Source organism: Cyprinodon tularosa, unplaced genomic scaffold (genome assembly GCF_016077235.1).
Source record: "Cyprinodon tularosa strain WSP-4 unplaced genomic scaffold, ASM1607723v1 ctg907, whole genome shotgun sequence".
Classification (NCBI taxonomy): Eukaryota; Metazoa; Chordata; class Actinopteri; order Cyprinodontiformes; family Cyprinodontidae; genus Cyprinodon; species Cyprinodon tularosa.
In genome coordinates, this window is record NW_024039682.1 from 66693 (window position 1) to 89165 (window position 22473).

General features: G+C 36.2%; 1 protein-coding gene across 7 annotated transcripts in view; it reads left to right on the plus strand.

The window, feature by feature from the left end:
- utrn (utrophin) overlaps nt 1-22473 on the plus strand; it is a 207941-nt gene that overhangs the window by 65716 nt on the left and 119752 nt on the right. The gene's annotated exons all lie outside the window — the stretch shown is intronic.

A 22473-nucleotide genomic window follows, 5' to 3' on the forward strand; every position in this document is an offset into this window, starting at 1 on the left:
TCCTGTGCCTATGTGTTGCATCAGGTGGATGCTTAGCTGTCCGTATCAGAAACTGACACGCCATCAATGCCCTGACCTATATGCAGCTTGCCTCTATGCCTCAGGGTTACAGATAGCTCTCCTCTATCAGACCGGCTCCAAGATGTGCCCATATCCTTTGTATTTTTAAAGACACGAAGGCTGTCCTGATTAGATGACCTCCGTACACACAGTGACATCCACAATGTGAAGGAAGGCCATCTACTCTCTCTAATCTGGCTAACAAAGTAACAATGCACATGACGTATAAAGCATAAATCTAACAAACAAATCCATGTAAAGTGCACAGGATTGCACACCCATATCTGATATCGCATCAACAAATTAGTTAATATATAAGCAGATATCGGATCGCTGCATCTCTATCCCTGCTAAAGTAAAGCATCCCACAGCATAATGCTCCCACCACTATACTTCATCTGAGCTGATGAGTCCTTTGCATGTTAGTTGTTAAATTCAGTCTATTATTTTACATCATGGTCAAGGGAATATTTAATAGTCGACCATAAGAGCTTTTATAAGTCGTATTGTATGCATTTTTTTCATAGTGTCGAGGTTTGGTATCCTTTTGGTGTAAAAGAACTAGAATTCCAATGCAGGGCTTGGGAGCATTTCCTTCATTAAATGAAATACATTTCTAAATCTAATGTTGGTTTTATGAATTTTATTTTTTGTGTAATTAATGTAGGTTTTAAAACAGAATTCTTGAATTAAACCTGTAACTAACAGTCAGCTGCACATCTCAGTGGTGATTCGGAAATGAGCCTTTAAGGCAATCTAATAGGATAAACATGGTTCATCAGTGTATTTGCATGGTTAATCACCAACAGCCCTGCAAGTTTAAATATCTGCTATTACTAATGAGCCACACAGGGATGCAACGTCTTGTTGCTTGTTTGGTTATAATAATTTTATGTACTTCTCGTGTCGGTTTGGTTGTTTCTAAGCTCACCTTAGCACTCTGTGTATAACCAGGTTGTTTAAAGACAGTGGTGACTGCAGTCCCACTTAAGAGTCAGCTTTCGACTCTATGTAAAGCATCGGCGCAGTATAATAGCAAAAGCCTGTTGATTAGACAAGCTCTCTGCAGAAAGCGTGAAATTGATGACAAGCTAACAAGTAATCCATTGCCATTCAAACAAAGAACAATCCGTTTAAATTAGCCGTTAAAATGATTTCATGCCAACAACTGAAAGTTGAGCAAATGCAACACTGTAAAATGTCATTTAGAACCACTGCCTGTGGAAATGAGTGGTCCGTTTGCTCTGCATTCATTTCTCCTGTGCTTCTGGTAATGGATGCCATGTTGGCATGAGTGAGAGGTTTTGATTCCTTTGAACGATTCTCATTTCTAAACAAATAAATGGCAAGATTGTACTTAAAGGTGTTTTGTTGCACCTCTCAGTCCAAAGTGGTGTTAAAATGTAAGAAATTTAACTGCTAAAATGTTTAATCTTTTGAAGTCTTATTTTAAGTAGATATCTGGTCTAAGGACTTGGAAGTTGTGGATGTTGATGTTAAGTAAAGCTCTTTTAATTGTGCTAAGCTCAAATTTTGGCCTGTTTGCTTATCAATTAATCAGGCTTTGTAGTTTGTCTGATTCGTAGTTTACTCAAGACCAAAGAAATGTGAGTAAAAAGTTTGTCCTTAATTTAAAGTAATGTGTAAAAGTGTTTATGAACGAATGCTTATTTTCAGAATCGCTTTAGTTCCCCATAATTGGACAGGCCTTTCATCTCCCACTCCTGCTGCTTTTCAATGTTTCCTCATCCGAGCAGATCAAAGGCACCACTTTACAGATTGAAGAGAAGACAGTGCGAATGTATGTGTGGCTACATCCATGTGTGTCATCACTAAAACGGTCTGAGCTGATTTCAACTTCTTCTTTTCTGTGTTTATCATGTTTTATCTGATGGGTTGAATCCTCGTATCAGAGAGCAGCTGAGCCTATGACAAATCTAAAACTCGCATTCACATCTAATCAAGAGAATCCTATTTTACTCAATTTATTTAACACTTAAGGCTTTTGAAAAAGCATTTGCGAAGAAGAATATGTAGAAACACTTTTCATTTATGTCAAGTTTTACTCTTAGAGCAAAAGGTTGGGTTTGTATTTGGGGTTTAGAGTTGATTGAAAATACTGTAAGCTGTAACCCAGGGAGCTATGGAGTGAATGGGGGAGCTGACCGTGGTTTCAATTGTGATTGACAGCAGCACTCTGGCATTTCCAACTACATAAACATGGTGAGCTGAGTAATCCCAAATGATTGGAAAAATATATAACATTCATATCTTGTGACCCAGTGAAATGAAGTGAATGCCCAATCATCATTTTAGATTAGAAAGATGAGACACTTTTTTTAAACAACTTTAATGCATTCTCTTTTTTTCTTTTCAAAATTAACTTTTTTTTTTCCCCTCAATTTTTTTAAGGTAAAGTGACTGACACAAAATTCATGTTAAATCATTTTACTAGACAGGACAGATGATCTTTACTATTTTTTTTTTTTTTTTTATTTATGAGGTCATAACTCTGGCAAAGCCCATTGCAAAAATCAGATGCAGTAATCCCCTTTAAACCTGAAGAGGGCGCTAAACAGGTCATTTTAGAAACAAAAGCAGGATCTCAGCAAATGTGCTCTGAATTGTAAAAACAATGCCTTTGACATGTTGAAAGCAGACATTTATTTATACCGTTTATTAGGGGGAAAATCTTTATTTATGGATGGGGTGTCCTTTAATTTTACAGTTTGGGTGGATTATGTAGGGGAAAAAAATCAAACAAATTATTATTACAAGAACAGTTTTGAAAATCATATTTACATTACAATGGTTAAATAAATTTGCAAATAAGTTAGACTGTTTGTAACATCCTTTTCCGAATTTAAATTTATATAAATACACTGAAAAAAATAATTGCAACATGTTTTGGCATCTACTTAATCAAATTTATTTACTTTAACACAATTTTTTCATGTTAGCGGGGTAGGCGATGAAAAAAAGATTTTATAGCAAATAGTTAAATATAATTCAGTAGATGCCCAAAAACAGATGTATATTTTTTTCTTAGTGTATGAATAGAAAGATGACATGAAAAGATTGTAAAAAAAAAAAAAAAATCTTCCTAAAACTTACAAATAAAAATGAAATACAGTTAAAACCTATAACGCATCATTAGAGTTGATTCCTCCCGGCTATCACCTCAACCCTTATCGCCATGCATGTGGTCAAAACATTGTGCCAGTTAAGCCAGGCCAACAACGACCCAACGAGTCCCCATTACAGAGGCATGGGCTAGTTTTGGGTTGATTTGGAGGCCAACAACGACCTTAACAACTTCCGTTACGAAGGGGTGGACCTGTTTTTAGGTTGAATTTGCATGTTTTCTAAACCATAACAAGGCTGGGTGGGAAGTGAAACGTCTCCTGGATGGAGAGCGAATCTTCAGAATTGGAAAACAAAGTCCAGTGGTTTGTTATTAACTTTTTTTTTTGGAATACAATTAAAAACTCACAAAAAATAACTTTCAAGTTTTTTTTTTTTTTTTTTTGCATTTTTCTTCTCTTTTTAACATTAAAGTGGACCCCCAACTCAATGCTGGAATAACAATCTGATGTTTCTGTAGATACATTGAAGTCACTCTCTAAAAGATGAAGCAGGATCAGAAGAAGGTCAGATGGGAGGACAGGAGATATGAACATCTCTGTGCTCAGAGCTGTTACAGCTGCTAACAGCACCACAGAGTATTGAAACAACCAAAGATGAAGCAGATCAGCGCCTTACAGTAGCAGCAGACACAGCGGGTGTTTTTAGGATTCAAAGACACTACCTAATGAAATGTATTTCAACATAAGAATCTGTAGTAAAGCACTTATTACAATATAGTGTATGCTTTTACTTTTCAGACTTATGTGCCTGTTTAATTTCATTAGAAAACTCCTAAAAGGGCGACTTCTTTAAAGAAACAGAGCTAGGGGTCTGTTGACGTTTAGTTTTTATTTTAGCGTTTAAGCATTTAAGCATCTAGGTACAAACATCGTAATACCATGTAATGCTAAAACAAGTTGACATCTTTATTACTAACAGAACTTACATTCTACAATGTGTATATCAAAAAAGCAGCTAAACATGTTGCATAAAAAAATGGAATTGGTTCATTTATTTCTGTTCATTGATAATGAAGCATTTGTGTTTTTATTTTCTTTCAATTTGTTTTCTTGTATCAATCACTTGCAGATTTTAAAATCCAGCCTCACACCTAGTAACAAAGTCAATCACGCCTCCTGCCTAAAATAATTTTCTGTCAACTTTTTTTCTCAGTCGCTTTAAACATTTATTTGAATCACTCTTAAGCTAAAACTCCTCGTCAGGAGTTTTTTGGCTAAAATAGGAACTTTTTTAACGGTCTTCGAGAATCTTTGTCAATTATGGGCTTAGATGTTTTTGGAGAATGCGGTCTTGCACATTAAAGCTGCAGAGCTTTAAAGCTGTGGAAACCTCCACAAATGAGCGTACTACAAAAGCATTGATCAACTCCCACCCTTTTTATCTACTCAGCTTGTAAAAAAGAAGAAAATAGCAAAAGCATACATGTTTGTACCTCCCATCCCTGCACTCAGACTGTCTCAGCCATAGGGTTCAAAGCTAAAATGCTCACTTAAAACTCCTCGCTTTATACGGAGATGCATCTTTTATTAAACATACAACTGTTTTGCTGGTTCTTCATCTTTTATAGACACTAAATATCTGAGTATTTTAAATTTAAAGGACTCTTAAAACTCTTTTTTTGTTTTAAAGGTATTGATCAGAGTCTGTGAAGTGCTCCCGGTTCTCACTAAGCTTCAGCAGTTTTCTTTTTTTAGTTTTTTTTTATTAACCCTTTTTAAAAGTTATGATGATGTTATTATGTGGGATTGGTGAGCCAGTCGTAAGAGCAGGACGCTTGCGTTCTGATGAGGCTGCAATTACCTGATGTGAACCTTATTGTCTTGCGTTTTGTAACCTTTGTATTATTGTGTTGTTTCAGTCAGAAGCTAAAATGTAGTCAGAGTTGCAGCTTTCCTATGAGTAACTGTCTCAGCATGAGTCAGTGTTATTCAACAGAGGATGATGGTGTTTTTGTTTTATTACCTTAAAGCTCTTGAAATCCTATTCAGTGCCTTTGCTTTATTAAAAAGCTTAAACGGACGTCTTTACTGTCTTCTGTTCTAAAAATACATTAAAGGCCTTTTTCTCTACTGAGACGAAAATGCGTATGCGCATACGAGAGAAAGCAGGTGAAAACTCTGGAAGGGGTTTGCCTGAAAGGTTTGATTAGAGGAGGCTAAAGAGCACAAAGCACAGAGTTGCTGACATTTCATGTTTCACTAAGTTTTTACTGATTGCAGTTATTAATTAAGGGCATCTCATTAATCAGATTGTTTAAAGAGGAGCCATGTTTTTGTAGCCGACATACTAAATGTACTCAGTGAACAGACTCTGGCTTTTAAAAGGCCAGGAATTAAAGATAATCAATAAAAGTTTAAGGGTGTGCGTTTATGAGTGGGTTGTTCTCTGCTTTTGGGAAGATGATCAAGGCCAGTGACGAAAATGATGAGTAATAGTTAGATATGGGCGAGCAACGTTCATGATTTTTAATATTATACCCACAGTTACATGATGTGATTAGGACAGAATATCCCTTTAACATTTTGGTGTTGGTACATAGGTGGAATATATTAAAAGGTGATGGAGGGTTTTTCTGTTAAAGGTGAAGGCAGAAGAAAAGTTTGGCAAACAGAAGGATTTTGGTGAGCATGACAAAAGTTTGTTACTTGAAGCAGTGGTGAGACTAAACTCACTACATGGGCCAGGATGAGGGTGTTGTATGCCACCAAACAAAAGCATGAATGAACTGGGCAATAGTTTGTCGTTTGATATGTTACATGAGAGACAGAACCAAAGAGCCACTTGCTGCATAACAGATGAGAACTGTGAATCTATTTAGATTTGACTGAAGTTAAAAGTGCAACACCTACATTTCTAAATAATTTTGATAAAACTGTAAAAGTAAAATTCTGTGAGCTCTATGCATTGATGTCCTCTGGACTAATTCAATAAGGTGGGAAACAAAAGGACCTTAACTAAAATAACATATCTGTTAGATAATGTCTCCCACCCAATGCATGAAGCTGTTGCAGAACTGGAGAGCTCCTTCAGTGACAGACTGTTACACCCTAAATGCACCAGGGAGCGTTGGTACAGATCCTTCCTCCTAGCGGCCGTAAGACTTTATAACAATTACTCTTCCCAACAACTTCAATAAGTTGTTACATTGATGGTGACTTTTGCACACTTTCTGACTTTCTGTGTTGCTACTCTTTTTCACATATCCACTACTGTAAAAATGTCCACAGCTGTTTATTGATTATTCTCCAGATAATGAGTATTTATATTGTAAAAATACTGTACAGACAGTGTTTTGTTTGTTTATTTTCTTAGATCTGTCACTTATTCTGTTATTTTTATACGCTTTTCTTTTGCGATCACTTCTGCTATAACATTTTGCTGATGTAACACCACAATTTCTCTCTTGTGCGACTTTCTATTTTGTGAGATTTTCTATTCTATTCTTACAATGTATTTATTGGGCAAGCACCGATTCCACAGGAGTATTGGCATCTGCTTTGCCCTGTGTTTAACAACAAATGTTGGATAGACTGGTAGATACAAACCTTGAATTAGCCCTTGAACCCTATAAAACATGGATGCCTGATGCTTAGGTCTCAGTCTTGGATGGATGGTTGGAGCCTCTGATGAAAGATTTACTCAACATCTGCATATTTATGTTACAAAGCCAAAGCAGGTGACAAATACTTGCCTTCCATGCTGCTTTGACCCAATAAGAGTTTCTAAAAAGAGTTTTTTTCCCTATGTAGAACAGAAAGTTGATTAACATGTTTATTTGCCGTGCTTTCCGGCCTCAAAGGAACATGCTTATATAACACTTGTATCCGTCTGTGCTTTTGTAACCTCTGTCGGCCCAGCCTCTGTTCGCTGTCAGACATGAGCCGAGTTTCTTTTTCTTCCTTTATCCTTTCATTTTCCTCTCCCTGCTCTCGTGTGAGATCGTCAGCAGTTGAAGCAGCTGTTTTGTGTTCATTAACTTTTTCAAGAAGGCACGCACGTTCCACAATCTCAAATTGGAGCACGCATGCCAATCATTCCAGCTCTCACACGTTTATTCACACATATGCTGCCTAATCTCCTGTATTCATAGATATTCTCCTGAGAGCACACCTTTCATCGTCAAGCTTTTGCACACTCGTCGTTTATGTCTCCTCAACTAATTATAGTAATTGATTTTCTGAGCTCTAAAGATTCCAGCATGTTGCACAACTCTGCTTTGGAGAGGATGCCTGTTTGATCAGAGTCGGGAGTTGGAGAAAATGAGTCGTCAGATCAGACTAGAGGATGTGCGTTTTGGCACAAATTCAAGCGATTTCCCTTTGAAAGAATTGAGCCAAAAAGATAACGTCGGTCTTATTTTAGGCACACGGGCTAAAATATCTAATCTTAAGGTCTCCGTCTCACTAACCCTTAGCCTTTCCGTACCATGAAAGCAGAATACAGTTTCCCTTGGTTTCCTCAGTGAGGCCGAGTCGGTCTCTTGCTAGCAGATACTACAAAGTCATTTTATTTCTTCTATTCCAGGCTGTTTGTGTGTTGTTTATAATCCTGTTAGGGGTTGATCTGCACAAACTTTTCTTCTTTGACGTTGATCAAAGGGTTCACAGAGTTTTTGGGGCAACTTTTTAAATTGAAATTTGGGAAATGATTCATGTAACACAAAATATGTTGCATGAGCTATAGAAAGAAGATTCAAGTTTTCAGTAATTGGTCCTGTCAAAGTTTATGTAACCCCAGATATCTTCTATACACTTCAACAAGTTTTATATTGCATGTTGTTTTTTTTTTATCCACTCTGCAGTGAATTTAAAGTAAACAAATATCCCATCTGCTGATAGTTGATGATTTCAAACTGATTTACATTTCTATATTCTACATAGTAACATTATATATACTGTGATAGGGATGCAACTAAGGGTTATTTTGCAAATCGATTAACCTGTCGATTATTTTTTTAATTATTCGATTAATAATCGGAAAGCAAAAGGTTCCTTAAAAAAAACTTTTTATGAAATTAAACCAGACGAAACTAAAACTTTTCTTGCTGAGGAGATCTGGATGGGGCATATTGACAGATGAAAAAGTTTATGTTAAATGCAAAATGTTTACATATTTAAAGGGGGGGCGCTCTGTCAGCTAAAACCATTTTTTACAGTCTCTATACTCTATTAACGATAATCGATTACTAAATTAGTTGACGATTATTTCAATAATTGATTAATCATGATTTACTGCTGATTAATAGCGCTTTACTGTGAAAAGTTCAATGTTCGATACACATGGTGGTTCATCTTTGCCTGTCTGAATTCTGTCTCCTTCAGAAATATGCATTTATAATATATACAGGCCATGTCATATGCTATGCATTCCTAAATTTGACAAAGATGACCAAACTGTCATATTTTTATATCTATTGTCTCATATTTTTGTATTTTTGTATCAGTAGAAAATTTTGTATCAGAAAATAAATCGCAATACATTTTCATATAAACTAATATAAATGTCACTTACCTACCTGTTTATGCACTCTTTCTCTCTCCCTTTCTCTTATCATTTAGAATTGAATCTCAAAGCTATATTATTAAAAAAATCTATATCATGAAACTAGAGTTCTAATATGTTTAATGTAATAATGAATAATAAGAATATTATATTTATTTTATCTAAAAATGAGCCAATAGTATATAACATTATCATAATCTAAATTAAACTATCAACTAATCTACTGTTCTGAACTATTTGTATTAAAAATCATCCATGGAACAAAATATAGACACTCAGTATTGGTGTATTTAATGAAATCTTATGCCATAATATATCTAATAAGCCATCACATCACATCTTCTGATAACCCATATCACTTCATTTTATATAATAAAAAGGTTGTTTTGTTTATTCTTTGTCATATTATTTCAAATGCAAGTATGGCATCAGCAAAAAAAAAAAAAAAGTTTATTTATGCAATCTCATGAAATCTGGTCTCAAACATCACATCTCATATTTATAGCTATCATCCTCCACTGTCTCATATGTTTTATTTTTCATATATATTTATGTCACGGTATAAAAATGAATGCATTTATAGTTATGTTAGGTATTATCTCATAGGCTCAATTAGTCATGCTATTAAATCAGGTAACTGAAAAGACGGAAACAAGCTGCGATGTCTCAGCATATCAGACCATATATTTGGATTTTATCTAATCTAATCTCATACCTCCTTTACATTTTTTTCCATATACATTATAGGATTGATTTGTATTTCTATGTTCAAGAATCTAGTTTTTTTTTTTTTTAAATAACCAAACAGATTTGTATTGAAGCCAAATGTGATGAAATTATTCTGATGAGAAGCTGTCGCATTGAGTAAGGTAGCCTCTTTATGACGGTAAAGAAAGGCTTTGTTTGACAGCTAGCACCTCAGGAAGAGAGCCTATAGAAATCGCTCTTTGAATCGGTGCAGGTTACAAACATCTGTCACACATTACAAATATTATTCCAGAAAAGATTTATCTTTTATTACTGGTTTAGAATTTCAACAATAAACTCTTAAAATGATTCATGCTCTCATCCCAACCCACCCTCTGTTAGTTCGTCTACCATTGCTTGTCCTGGACTGACCCAGCCACCAGTGGAACGAGGAACATCAAGTTTTATTAAATTGTCTCCTGTCCCATTGCTAAATGATAAATCTGCAGACTGTGTGGAATGTCATTGGAAAGAATGATGGAATAGTTGATAAGACGAGATCAAAGAGCAGCAGTGATAAATGACTTTCAATTTAGTCGTACTCCTGTGAAACAATGTCATATAAAATGCTGCACCAAGAGGGAAGCCATTTGGTTCAAGTAAATGCTTTAATAAAAACCTATATTACAGAGCAAGCAGGATCTTGCAAGTAATTATGTTTGAACGGAGCATGTTCATCATCTTTAAGGCTTATTCCATGTTGTATTAACAGTAAAATGGATTTTAGCCCATTTTTCAAATTGGGCCTGTAAGTGATCATTGAACCCAATGACCTGCAGTTTCTCAAAACCGGATCACATCCTGCTGATTGCAATAACATGGAAAGAATCTTAGCTTAATACTTTTTTACTACACATTAAAATAATTTTTTGTATTAAACAGAGTAAAATAAAACCAAATACTCCTTAATTTATAGTTCGATTTTTGAGGATTCAAACGATTCTAACCCACTTTTGACCTCATGAGAAGTAAAAGCCTTATTTTCTTATATACAAAAAATAAATAAAATAAAATAAATGTATTTAATCACTTTCTTTACAAATGGAGAACACATTTTTGAACCACGTCAAAATTACTAAAAGAGCACATCAGCAGCTCATTAATGAAATTACACAGGAATAGAGCAGTTTCTAAGGAATTGCTGGCTTCTCTTTCCTCAGTAAAGGTCAGTGTTTACCATTCAAGCATAACTGGTCAGAAATGCCATCTATGAGAGCAATCTAAGGCAAGAACCTCTGACTAAAGAGAAAAAAAAATAGCTCCCAGAGCTTCTTTTCTGCCTAAGCACATGAATGACATGCCATAGTTAATATAACCAGGAATTTTGCAGAAGAAATAGATTAAGGCTATGTTAACACTGCAGTGAAAAGTCTCTATATTTTTTTTTTTTCCCCCCTTAAAGTGACTAAGGTGAGATTCTATCATGACCGTGCAAACAGGCCAAGTTGCATGGAATATGATTGGTTTTAAATCTGGTACAGATCTGATCTTTTGGAATCTGACGGGTTTGAACAGCCAAGTGATTCATATCAGAGATAGAATGACGATAAAGTCCTTATGGGACTACGAAATATTAAAATTAAGTATTTGGGCAGATGCAGTGAACCAAAAGAAACTTGTGTGGTCATACAGTAACAGGTCAGTTGACTACAGTACGATGCTGCACCCACACATTTCTGATTGTCGCTGCCACAATAGTGTAAATCTCTTTCTCCTGACTTCTTTTCCTTATTGTCTGCTGTATCATCTGGCTACTTAACCTGCTTAGCAGCTTTAAATCCATGCATAAACGCTGACCTCTGACACGTCTTATTGATATTCTGCTCTTGCAGGTCTCTTCTGCTCCAAACATGGCTTGATGTAACTTATTGTTTTTCTGCGCATGTGGGTCACTACAGGGACGCAGTTTAAACTTTCCTGTGACCAGCCACACAGAACCTTGAATCTGACAAAACATTTGGATTTAGCATTAAGACATGCAGTGTGATCGTAGCCTATGGTTGAGCTCACTCGGGTTCTGCAGCATAAGAAAGGTCCATAAGCATGCTTACCAATGCCACATTTAAAAATATAAAAAAAAAGATTTGGAGTGACTGGGTAAAAATATGGCCTAAAGTCTAAATAGGATATTTATACGTGTCCCTTAACGACAGTTTTTTTTATTCAGCCACATTGGATATTTTAGGATCATAAATACAAAAAAGCCATAATTAATTCACAGTGATTTAAAAGAGCCATTAGAAATTTTTGGGGCATACCTGATGGCTGTTCCTAAATTGGTAAAAAAAATAAAAAAAAATATATTTTTTAAATTAAATCAAAATGTTTAGAAATATTTATTCATATAGGCTATCATATTCTGATAAATGTTTTTTTTTTTTTATCAGAATAATTTAGGATGCATTCTAAGAAATGTGGCTGTTCTGCACTGCAGATTTGTCTACTTAAAATCTGTAGTTGAGAACTTTATGATTATGCAGCCTGTCTGCCTTCAGGAGTGGGTTGGCATTATTTTGTCATCAACCGACATGTATGTCAGTGGTTTTGCTTCTTGTGTAAAACTTTAAGACTTCTTGCTGCGACTTCAGTTTTGAATAAGGGCTTATGCAAACAAAAACAAAAAAAAATACATTTCTTGCATTTTGACAAAAATACTCCTGAATACCTGCAAACCCTGAGGCAGATTTAGGAGGTTTACGTCTTTAAGACACTAGCGGAGGTGTATATGCTATTTAAAAAAAAAAAAAAAAAAGGAAAAAATATTCCTTTTTAAGGAAAGTTTGGAGAGTGTACTACTTTAGCTTAAGGTGTATTCCTTTTCTCTATGATGGGTGTTATACCCTGGAGAGAAACCTGACAGTTTCCTGTCGGCCTGAAAGTCAGTTGGGAATAATGAAGTTTGGGTCTACTGACAGAGACGCTGTTGACAACGGTCTGGCAGCACAGCGTAGCATTTTTATGGTGATGATTTGGGAATACTGCTGTTTTTGTTGCTGAGTTAAAGAGAAGAAACAATGCAAACCACAGGACATTCTTGCTCCCCTTTAAATCTTTTGTTTTATACCAAGAGGTCTGAAATAGCTATTCATTGCTTCTCTCTTTAGAAAAAAAAAAAATTAAATGAGCTTGATATACATGCTATGAGAAACCGCCGATGAAGGTAAGCACAGGGAGTGCTGCACACTGATAACATTCATGAAAAGTCAGCAGGAGAGAGAATATAAAACTCTAGACATGGACTGAAATGTATCCTGCTGCTGTGATGACACTGAGTCCAATCTAATCTAAGTCTGGGCGCCGTAGATTACACACCATTAAGTGAGCAGGTTGGGTGAGCTGCAGCAAGTAGCTTCTAACTTATGGTATAAAATATCAGCATGTGGTAAGAAGTCATGACTGTTGCATAAACGGTGCAGAGAGGGAGTGAGAATTTAGAGGGAAAGAGGGTAGTTGAGGTAAAGGAGGTAAACGAATCAAGACAGCGCTGCCAGGCGTCTTGTTTGACTGATGGGTAAAGTAATTGAGCAAAGCAAGACAGAAAAAACAGTCTATAGACAGGTTTGCTAACAGTAAACATAGCTGGAAGTAATAAGCTGACCATCAGCCAGTCATTCTGGTAATGGGAGCTGAGGGGAAAGGACGACTTGTTGTGGTTGGATATCTCACTCAGCTTCCCCGGGCAATAAACCAACTGGAGGCTGGAGGAGGCAAAAAAAGCATGTGCTAAAATAATATATCGCTAACAGGAAAAAAGGTAGAGGATGAATATGAGTAAGAAAATGGATGAATGGTTTTTATGTTTTCTAAACATGGAGAATTGGAGGTGTTGAAGGAACACAGCAGCTGTATTAGTTGAAAACTGAACCCATCAAGCCATTTTTCATTGTCATTGCTTCCTCTTCGGCGCCTCCTGCCATTATTAAAGGCGTTCCAAGTGTCTGTGAGCTTATTTTCTCCTGGCACCTTCATATAGATATTAAAGTGTTTCGGAAAGTGTAATTTATGATTCGTGGAAGGTAAATATACAATTCAACTTTAGGAAGTTATCAGAGCAAAGAATTGGAAAAGAACGGTAGGTTTAATGCTAAGCCACAAAACCCCATAAGAGTGGCAGTTTAATTTTTTATTGACCAACAGCTTATATATATATATATATATATATATATATATATATATATATATATATATATATATATATATATATATATATATATATACATATATGATTGCATTTATTAATTATAATATGACCATTTCATATTTTTCAATATACACTCACCGGCCACTTTATTAGCCAATCACATGGCGGCAACTCAGTGCATTTAGGCATGTTGACATGGTCAAGACAATCTCCTGCAGTTCAAACCGAGCATCAGTATGGGGAAGAAAGGTGATTTGAGTGACTTTGAACGTGGCATGATTGTTGGTGCCAGAAGGGCTGGTCTGAGTATTTCAGAAACTGCTGATCTACTGGGATTTTCACGCACAACCATCTCTAGGGTTTACAGAGAATGGTCCGAAAAAGAAAAAACATCCAGTGAGCGGCAGTTCTGTGGGCGGTAATGCCTTGTTGATGCCAGAGGTCAGAGGAGAATGGCCAGACTGGTTCCAGCTGATAGAAGGGCAACAGTGACTCAAATAACCACCCGTTACAACCAAGGTGGGCAGAAGAGCATCTCTGAACGCACAGTATGTCGAACTTTGAGGCAGATGGGCTACAACAGCAGAAGACCACACCGGGTGCCACTCCTTTCAGTTAAGAACAGGAAACTGAGGCTACAATTTGCACAAGCTCATGGAAATTGGACATTAGAAGATTGGAAAAATGTTGCCTGGTCTGATGAGTCTCAATTTCTGCTGCGACATTCGGATGGTAGGGTCAGAATTTGGCGTCTACAACATGAAAGCATGGTTCCATCCTGCCTTGTATCAACGGTTCAGGCTGGTGGTGGTGGTGTCATGGTGTGGGGAATATTTTCTTGGCACTCTTTGGGCCCCTTGGTACCAATTGAGCATCGCTGCAACGCCACAGCCTACCTGAGTATTGTTGCTGACCATGTCCATCCCTTTATGACCACAATGTACCCAACTTCTGATAGCTACTTTCAGCAGGATAATGCGCCATGTCATAAAGCTGGAATCATCTCAGACTGGTTTCTTGAACATGACAATGAGTTCACTGTACTCAATGGCCTCCACAGTCACCAGATCTCAATCCGATAGAGCATCTTTGGGATGTGGTGGAACGGGAGATTCGCATCATGGATGTGCAGCCGACAAATCTGCGGCAACTGTGTGATGCCATCATGTCAATATGGACCAAACTCCCTGAGGAATGCTTCCAGCACCTTGTTGAATCTATGCCACCAAGAATTGAGACAGTTCTGAAGGCAAAAGGGGGTCCAACCCGTTACTAGCACGGGGTACCTAATAAAGTGGCCGGTGAGTGTATATATACACACAAAAGTGTTTTATTTATATTTCCTACAAATAACACCTGTTCTATAGGATCTGTTCTTTCCACCATTTTTTCAATCTGATATGTAACTTTTTTTGTTATTACGTTGTCTACTTTCAAGCCCATCAGTTGTCATGTGACAGGAGAGCTAATGGCAGGATAGCAGTGGAAGGAAGGGAAACAGGAAAATAAGCAAAGTTTTGTAAAAACAAGGTTTATTGGTCATAATTTCCAAACACCTCAGACTGTATTTCCTTAAAATGTACAGATAATGAGGAAATAAACATACTTTTACATAGTGTAATTTGATCATATTTAATTCTAACTCTAAAACTGAGATTAGCATGCTAATGTTAGGAGACTATGATAACGAGACTAATGATAAGTATTGTCATTTCCACCAATGTATAGATTATATTTATGCAATATTATTACAACCACCATCTAATTAATGTTTGTAAACATTCTAATAAAGTAGAACCACTCTATGTATGGATTAAATTTGACTTTGTGTAAAATAATATGACCAACTTTGACTGTAGTTGGAGGATGTTGCTGTATACAAAATATAAAAGCTTTTTTCTCTTGATAACTTTGGAAAATGATATGTTGATGGATGCATTTCCTACTATACACAGTTTTTATTTCCCTTATCTCAAACCTATCTTCTAAAACCGCTGCATCAATTAGTTCTGTGTTTCTGCAGAGATAAACTTATCAGAGATTTGGTTTTGGTTAATCTGGTGCGTTAACTGTGTTGTGGGAGTTTCTTATCTGTGAAGACATTTCGGCTCTAATTATACATTTATTTCACACTTATTTCACATATGTACACCAATTTGTATTTCATATATTTTTGATGAATTTTCTTAATAAATAAAAGCTTTTGGTCCTAAGCTTTTATCTTATTTTGTCCTGCAGGAAAGTCTGAGTTATTTGGCGGGAGAATATGGGTGGGTTTGTGTTTTTTGGGTCTTATCTTTGCTCTGAACTGAAGCGCTGTTGTCCCACCCAGCAGCCTGCCCACTGGGGACTGGAAAAGAACTGTTTGTAGAGTGTAGCCCTGTAAGCTGGGACTTTTGATAAATGGAAAAATGCAATGCTTTCCCCCTCATTTTTAGTGTTGTGGGAAGATTAGATTGAAAACAGATTCTCATTTGAAGAATTCTTACGCAGGAAAGAGCAGAATATGCATTTTGGTTACAGATTCAAGCAGAATTCAATCAACAAGAAGCCTATCATGTAAAGATTTGTGACTGTAATTACTCTCTGATTCACAGTTATCATCTTGATATCGCTGTTGGAGCCCCTGTAAGATCAATGGAAAAGTTATTTAGGGGCGAGCTGTCAAGATTATTTCGGCTGAGCGCTCTTAGAGCGGGAATGCTAGCAGCAGGGCCACTGCAGTTCAGAAAGTCTTTCCCTCCGCTGAACGTTGTGATCCCTGAATAAATTGTTTCAGTCAGAGAGCTGAAGTAAATGTCACAGCAGAGCTTAACAGCATGCCTCACACTTCTGTAAAAGCTAACTGTAAACAAAATGTGAAGAGACGGGCAGCTTATGAGAGTTCACCGTGTCAGAGGATTTGAAGGTCAACGCTTTGTCCGTCTTAGTGCTGCTTTTGGTTTTCCATAGCTTAATATTCAAGGAAAATAAGGATGTTTGAACCAGATGTAAAAAGGGAAGCAGGAATTAATAAAGACTATATAAGCTTGTTAAATCAACCTAATATTAATATTCATAAGCACTAATTATTATCCAGTTCTGTATAGAATAAAATATGAGTCGGTAAAATATGATGACTGGAAGAGTTTTATGCCTTTTATTTCTTCTGACCAAGGCACACATGTACAGTTTTGTTAGTTTCTATTTGCACCTTTTTCCTACAATCCCATTACATTAACTTGTGCTTATTTTTTGGTCCTGATGCTTTTTACTAATTCAATCATTTTAATATAAATATCATAATTTATTATAGTCTTGGATACATGATACTTATACTAAACAAACCTGCATTTGTAGCATTATTGGTTCTTCTCCTTGTTCTTTTTTCATGCAATTAACCTGCATTAAATTAACAAGAATCACATAAGTCGTTTATTTAATCACCTTATCTCAGTATTTGTGAGTTAAACTGTGAGTGAGCACATAGCACCACTACAGCTATCTGTAACTAATTGATTAAACACTTTAAGAAGAGGATCATATTTGAGAAAGGGTGTTAAAATTCTGTGGTTTGGAGAAAAGATTTAACAACATCTACAAATCAAAGTGGCTTTGAAGTTTGGTGATAACAGTGAAACGTCTCAGCAGGCAACTGCTTTACAATTCAGTCAGTTCATCAATTTGACGGCTTTTAAACTCAATTACAGTAATTTTTTCTTCAACAGCTTTACTTTCAAATGTTAAATGATCCTCTGATTCTAGAAATATCAAAAATTAGAACTTGGATTAACTCCTTTCGTTTTATTCTTTACTCTGTGAATAACATCCAGCCATTTGTACAAATGATTAAGGAAAAAAACCCAACAAAAACCCCATACATAGTTAGACATGGGCCACTTACAGATGTCACAGTGGTCTAATAGTCACTCATTCATATCATTAGAAATGTCTATAACAGTTCCCAATGGTTTAACATGTCAGTGCCATGCTACAGAAGGTGCCAGACCCCCCCAAAATTATCTTACCTTTTGCTTAAATTATAAATGAAATACTTTCTTCTTATTATTATGATCCCTCTAGGGGTGTCCATGTCATAGCAGAAAGAAATCTTCCTCTTCAGATCAGAAGCAGCCAACACACACGAAGTTGAATATTTTCTAATGTTATTTATTTTAAAAAGGTGTATTTTTGATTCATATGTAACAAATGGAGCATATGGCTTCAAAGTGAGCTATAATGGCGAAAACAACAAGCAAAAGAAAACTATTTGAATATTAAATGAAAACCAAATGACAAAATAATACCTCCCTAAGTAAGAAAAACATGAGAAAAGTAAGCAAACATAAACGGCAGCTCACTCCTACAAACTTTGCATGGCGTTGACAGACAAACAGTGTGGCCGGTTGAGATGAGCCGAGGACGGTTGGCTGGAAGTCACCTCCGGAAGGCCACTAATTGGACATCTCTGTCTTCTTCCAGGAACCAATCAGAGACAGGCACCTGAACACTCATATTTGTATAATCAAGTTGACAAGGCCAGTTGTTGCATTATTTTATACAGCTTAAGGTATTTGTGTTACCCTAAGAGAAGAGTGGGGGGAAAAAAAAGCTTTAATAATCTACCCAATTAAATATTTGGAAGTGTTTAATATGTATCATTTGTTTATATTAATAAACAAATCTTGGACAATATCCTTCAGAACTTTGTGTTCTTTTTAAAGACGTTCTTGTGCAGAATCCTTTTTGTGAGATTTTACAGCTGCAAAAAACTGCTTATTCTAGCTTGAATGCATTGCAGCAGATCCACATTAGGTGTATTGTTGTCATGTAAAGGATTGGAGTGAGAAATTAAGTTTCTTTAGTGTTAAATGTAACCGACCAAAAACTGAGTGCCTTTGAAAAGCGTTTTTTAAATGACATGGATATTGCAGTTGCAATAAATTGTCCCTCCTTATGCAAATGCAGTTGTACTTTCTGTTTCATCACATGTGTAAATTGTCATGCATTAACGTTTTCCTTTTCTGTGACTGCCAATTGTGTGGTTTGCGTTCTGTATTAAGTAGATAAGAAGTGCTTGTTGGTGAAGTAACGTGGATATGTTGCTATTAACCTGAAGAACAAGCACGCACTACCTGAAAGCCATTTTGTTTATCTTGTAAACTCTGCCTCCATCTTAAGGTCATCTTCCAACAGCCTCGTCTAGAAACTCAAAAGCTTCCCAAAAATCAATAGATGTTTGCAGAACAACCACACACGGAGGCTTGTAATCAATTTCTACTTTCCTCTTTAGGAGTCTGCAAAGACTCCAGGTATTCCTCGCCTGCAAACATATGGACTGTCTTTTGTTATTGAATCTCAGGAATGAATTATTGGGGATCTGTGTGACGTTATATTCCAATTTTTTGTTCTTATTTTTTTTCTTTAACAGCAGCTCTGTCATATCAGGGAAGGTCAACTGTAAATTGAATGTAGGTTAACCTTTTGTGTTGTGCTTTACTTTTACATCTTGCATCAGTCTTTTTCATTCTTACAAACATCCACTGTTTTTGTGCTCCAAAGTTGTATTAGTCTCACGTGGAAACAATTTGTTCAATTTATCAACTCTGCATCATTAAGACGAAAAACAATTTGCTTTTGCTCCATCTCGTCCTTTTTTGCTGAATGAGGCATAACCTGCTTCTGAGAAAACGGAGAGAACATGAGCTGCGTCATTTTGGCCAATCTGTTGCATTTACCGAATTTATCTACCTCCTTTTATTTGTCATCCTTGCTGCTCGAAATACTTTTTAAAGCTCCAGGCAACCTTCCTGTATGAAAGGCCTCATACTGGAGCAAAATCAGATCTTTGTGATTTGAAGGCTTTATGTGTTCTAATGCATAAAACCAGATCCTTTCAAAGCAGTTCTTTCATTATCATGTTCTTTTTAAAGTTTCTGCCATAGTTCTTACATTGATTTAGTATTCAATTATCATTCCAAAAAAAAAAAAAAAATTAACATGACCTCAAGGCATGGCTACTGAATCCACTTATAAATCAGTCAGTGCATACAAGTATAGGCCGATAAAAAGCTAATAGCAAAACAAAATATCAGCCAGCTGATGTATCCATGTCTAACAGGGCTTATCAATGAATCTGCGGCTAATAGTTTTCGGGTTAACAGGCCAGTTTTTAGTGCATGTAGGCAAGAGTGACTTTAATATAACTATAAAATTAATTACGAGTTGTACTAGCAATTATATCTATAAAACATTTATAGACTTTGACTAAATCTACTTGTTATACAAGGATTATCATAAAACGACCTGAATCACACAAATAATTTGACATCAGAATGTTCAAATAGTCAACTCTATGACTCACTGAGCTAAGCTAGTAAAAACTATGGGCAATAACTAGAAGGGAAAAGATCAGTGGTGAAATCTTGAGGAAGTTAAGAGAATGAACTAAAGTTTCACCAGAGTTAATGCACAAGACTCAACAGTGATTTTATTTGGTAGTTATTGCGTTAAAGAAAAGCTAAATCTTTAGTATTGTTTTCAATGTTAACAGATTATATTTGTGCTTTTCAAAAAAAAAATGAAAAAACAACAAACAATAAGTTTTTTATATTAGTCTGACAGGTTAAACATGGTTTTCACATGCAGCGCCTGATCCAGTGTTACCCAGCCTTTGAGATGTGTACTATTGATGGGTGATAATGGGTGATAGGGTATAGAGCAACCAAGGCAGTGTTGGTCTTTTTCAAGTCCTCTTTTCTGCTTAAAAAATAAACATGCTGCATGAATTTACACAACATATGCCACTGATGATTTAATGCAAAGTATCATCAAGAACTGTTTTCCAGTTCATTAAAATTTGATGCGGTGAAGAAAATTTAGATTGATCTTATCATACAGCATCAGAACAAATGGCGTAAAGAAGGTCAACAAGCTGATAAAGAAAGCCCTCTTGAACCTCTGGAGATTATTTCACAAAGTCAAATGCTTCATAAAATGACAAACATTATGGACAACAGTGAGCATCCTGAAGATTGTTAAACAGTGTCTTCAGTCAAAAGCTTCTCCAAATCTGGTGCAAGTAAGATTGCTCTAGATGATCCTTCCAGCCTACAGCTATCAACATATACGACGACTCATAGAAAAGAGTCCTAAGAGTTACTGCAACTTTTAATTTCCTTCTTGGATCAATCAAGTAGTTGTGAATTACATTGAATAGACAGATTTTACTCTGAGCTCTGCATAATTTTACTCTGTTTATTGTTTAGACCGGAGGTCTTCAACAGGGGGTCCGCGGAGGTTCTGCATGGGGGTCGCGAAAGTTTTGGTTGATTAGACTTTTTTTTTTTTTTATTTCCCCCTGCAATTTTTTCCACTCATTGAAATGTTTTTAGATACACATTAACATGAATTCAACACACTGTAGTAAACAGATAAATGGAGGCAGAAGATGTCTTTCAGTCATCTATGCACACATTCAGCGACACACACACTGCAAAAACTGTTAATCTAACTTAGAAAAAATAACAAAATAAGTGGATTTCTTCTTAAATTGAGCAGACACTTTGGCAATTGAATAAGACCATTAACATTTAAAATAAGAAAAACAACTGAAGTCTCTTATTTCAAGGGCATAATATCTAATTATCTTATTTCAAGGGTAAAAATGCTCATTCCATTTGCAGATCATTTTATTTTCCGGCTTAAATTAAGGGTGAATACACTTATTTCGAAACATTTTTACTCATTTGTAGAATGTTTTTGCAGTGCAGGAGCTCTTTCAAGCTGGGAACCGATTCATTCACAACACCTGACCCAACCAGGAATCGGAATCAGAAATACTTTAATAATCCCACAGAGAAATTACTTTCGTTACATTTAGGACCAGTTTGATATAACACAATTGAATACAATATATATAATAAGGGGGTCCCTGCTCCATCTAGACATCAGTTTGGGGGTCCTTGGCCTGGAAAACGTTGAAGACCCCTGGTTTAGACTGCTTCCCAACACTCCCCACAAATTGCTCAGCACTCTGCAAACATGTTAAAACATACACATGTAAGTGAAAATCAGAACACACCAGACACTAACATAAATCAGATCGTATGAAGTCATGGAAATAGGATCTCATTAAAATGCACAGGGCTGGTCAGACTACGGAGGATCTCTGCAGCCGTGCTTGCTTAGCTCCGACCAAGGCTGACGTGTGGTCCATGGACATGGTGACCAAATGCAACACATCAACTTTGTGGAAAATGTAAATTTAAATCTCTGAATTGAAAGGTAAACCAGCCAGGTTAGTCCCAATGTTGGTTCCTCCAAAAATGCACAACATGTATATAGAGAGGCTGTTGTGGAAATTCACTATGAATACAAGATGGCAATAAGCAGAGCACTTTAAGCAGGAACTCAAAGAGTAAAGAAAACAGATAAAAGTGAACAGGGTTAGGGTTCTTTAAACCCCAATCAACCACGCATTAATGCTAACCGACTCCCCTGCGAATATGCTGCAGTCTCTATGCGGGCAATTGCAATTGAGCTTGCAGAGTCGGACGCAAACAGTGTTTTCTGGCCTTAACTGTTAGGCTCAAAGATTAGGACAAGATCAAATAGACGGCCACTTAAATAATGTGGACTTCCAGAAATTAATTCCCACATTTAGGCAACATCAGGCAAGGAGCATAAAGGGTTGGGGAAATTAAACATTTTGCAAATTTATATATTTTATTTTTTCTAAGCTACATTTCTTACCATTTAGTTTTATTTAGAGGGAATCTTAAGGTAAAGGATAAATCCTTACCCTGTTTGGCCTGTGAGATTTTTCAATCTTTTACCTCTTCTGCGATTAAGTTAGACATCCCTGTAATATATGTATGAAACCCTACCCTGATTCA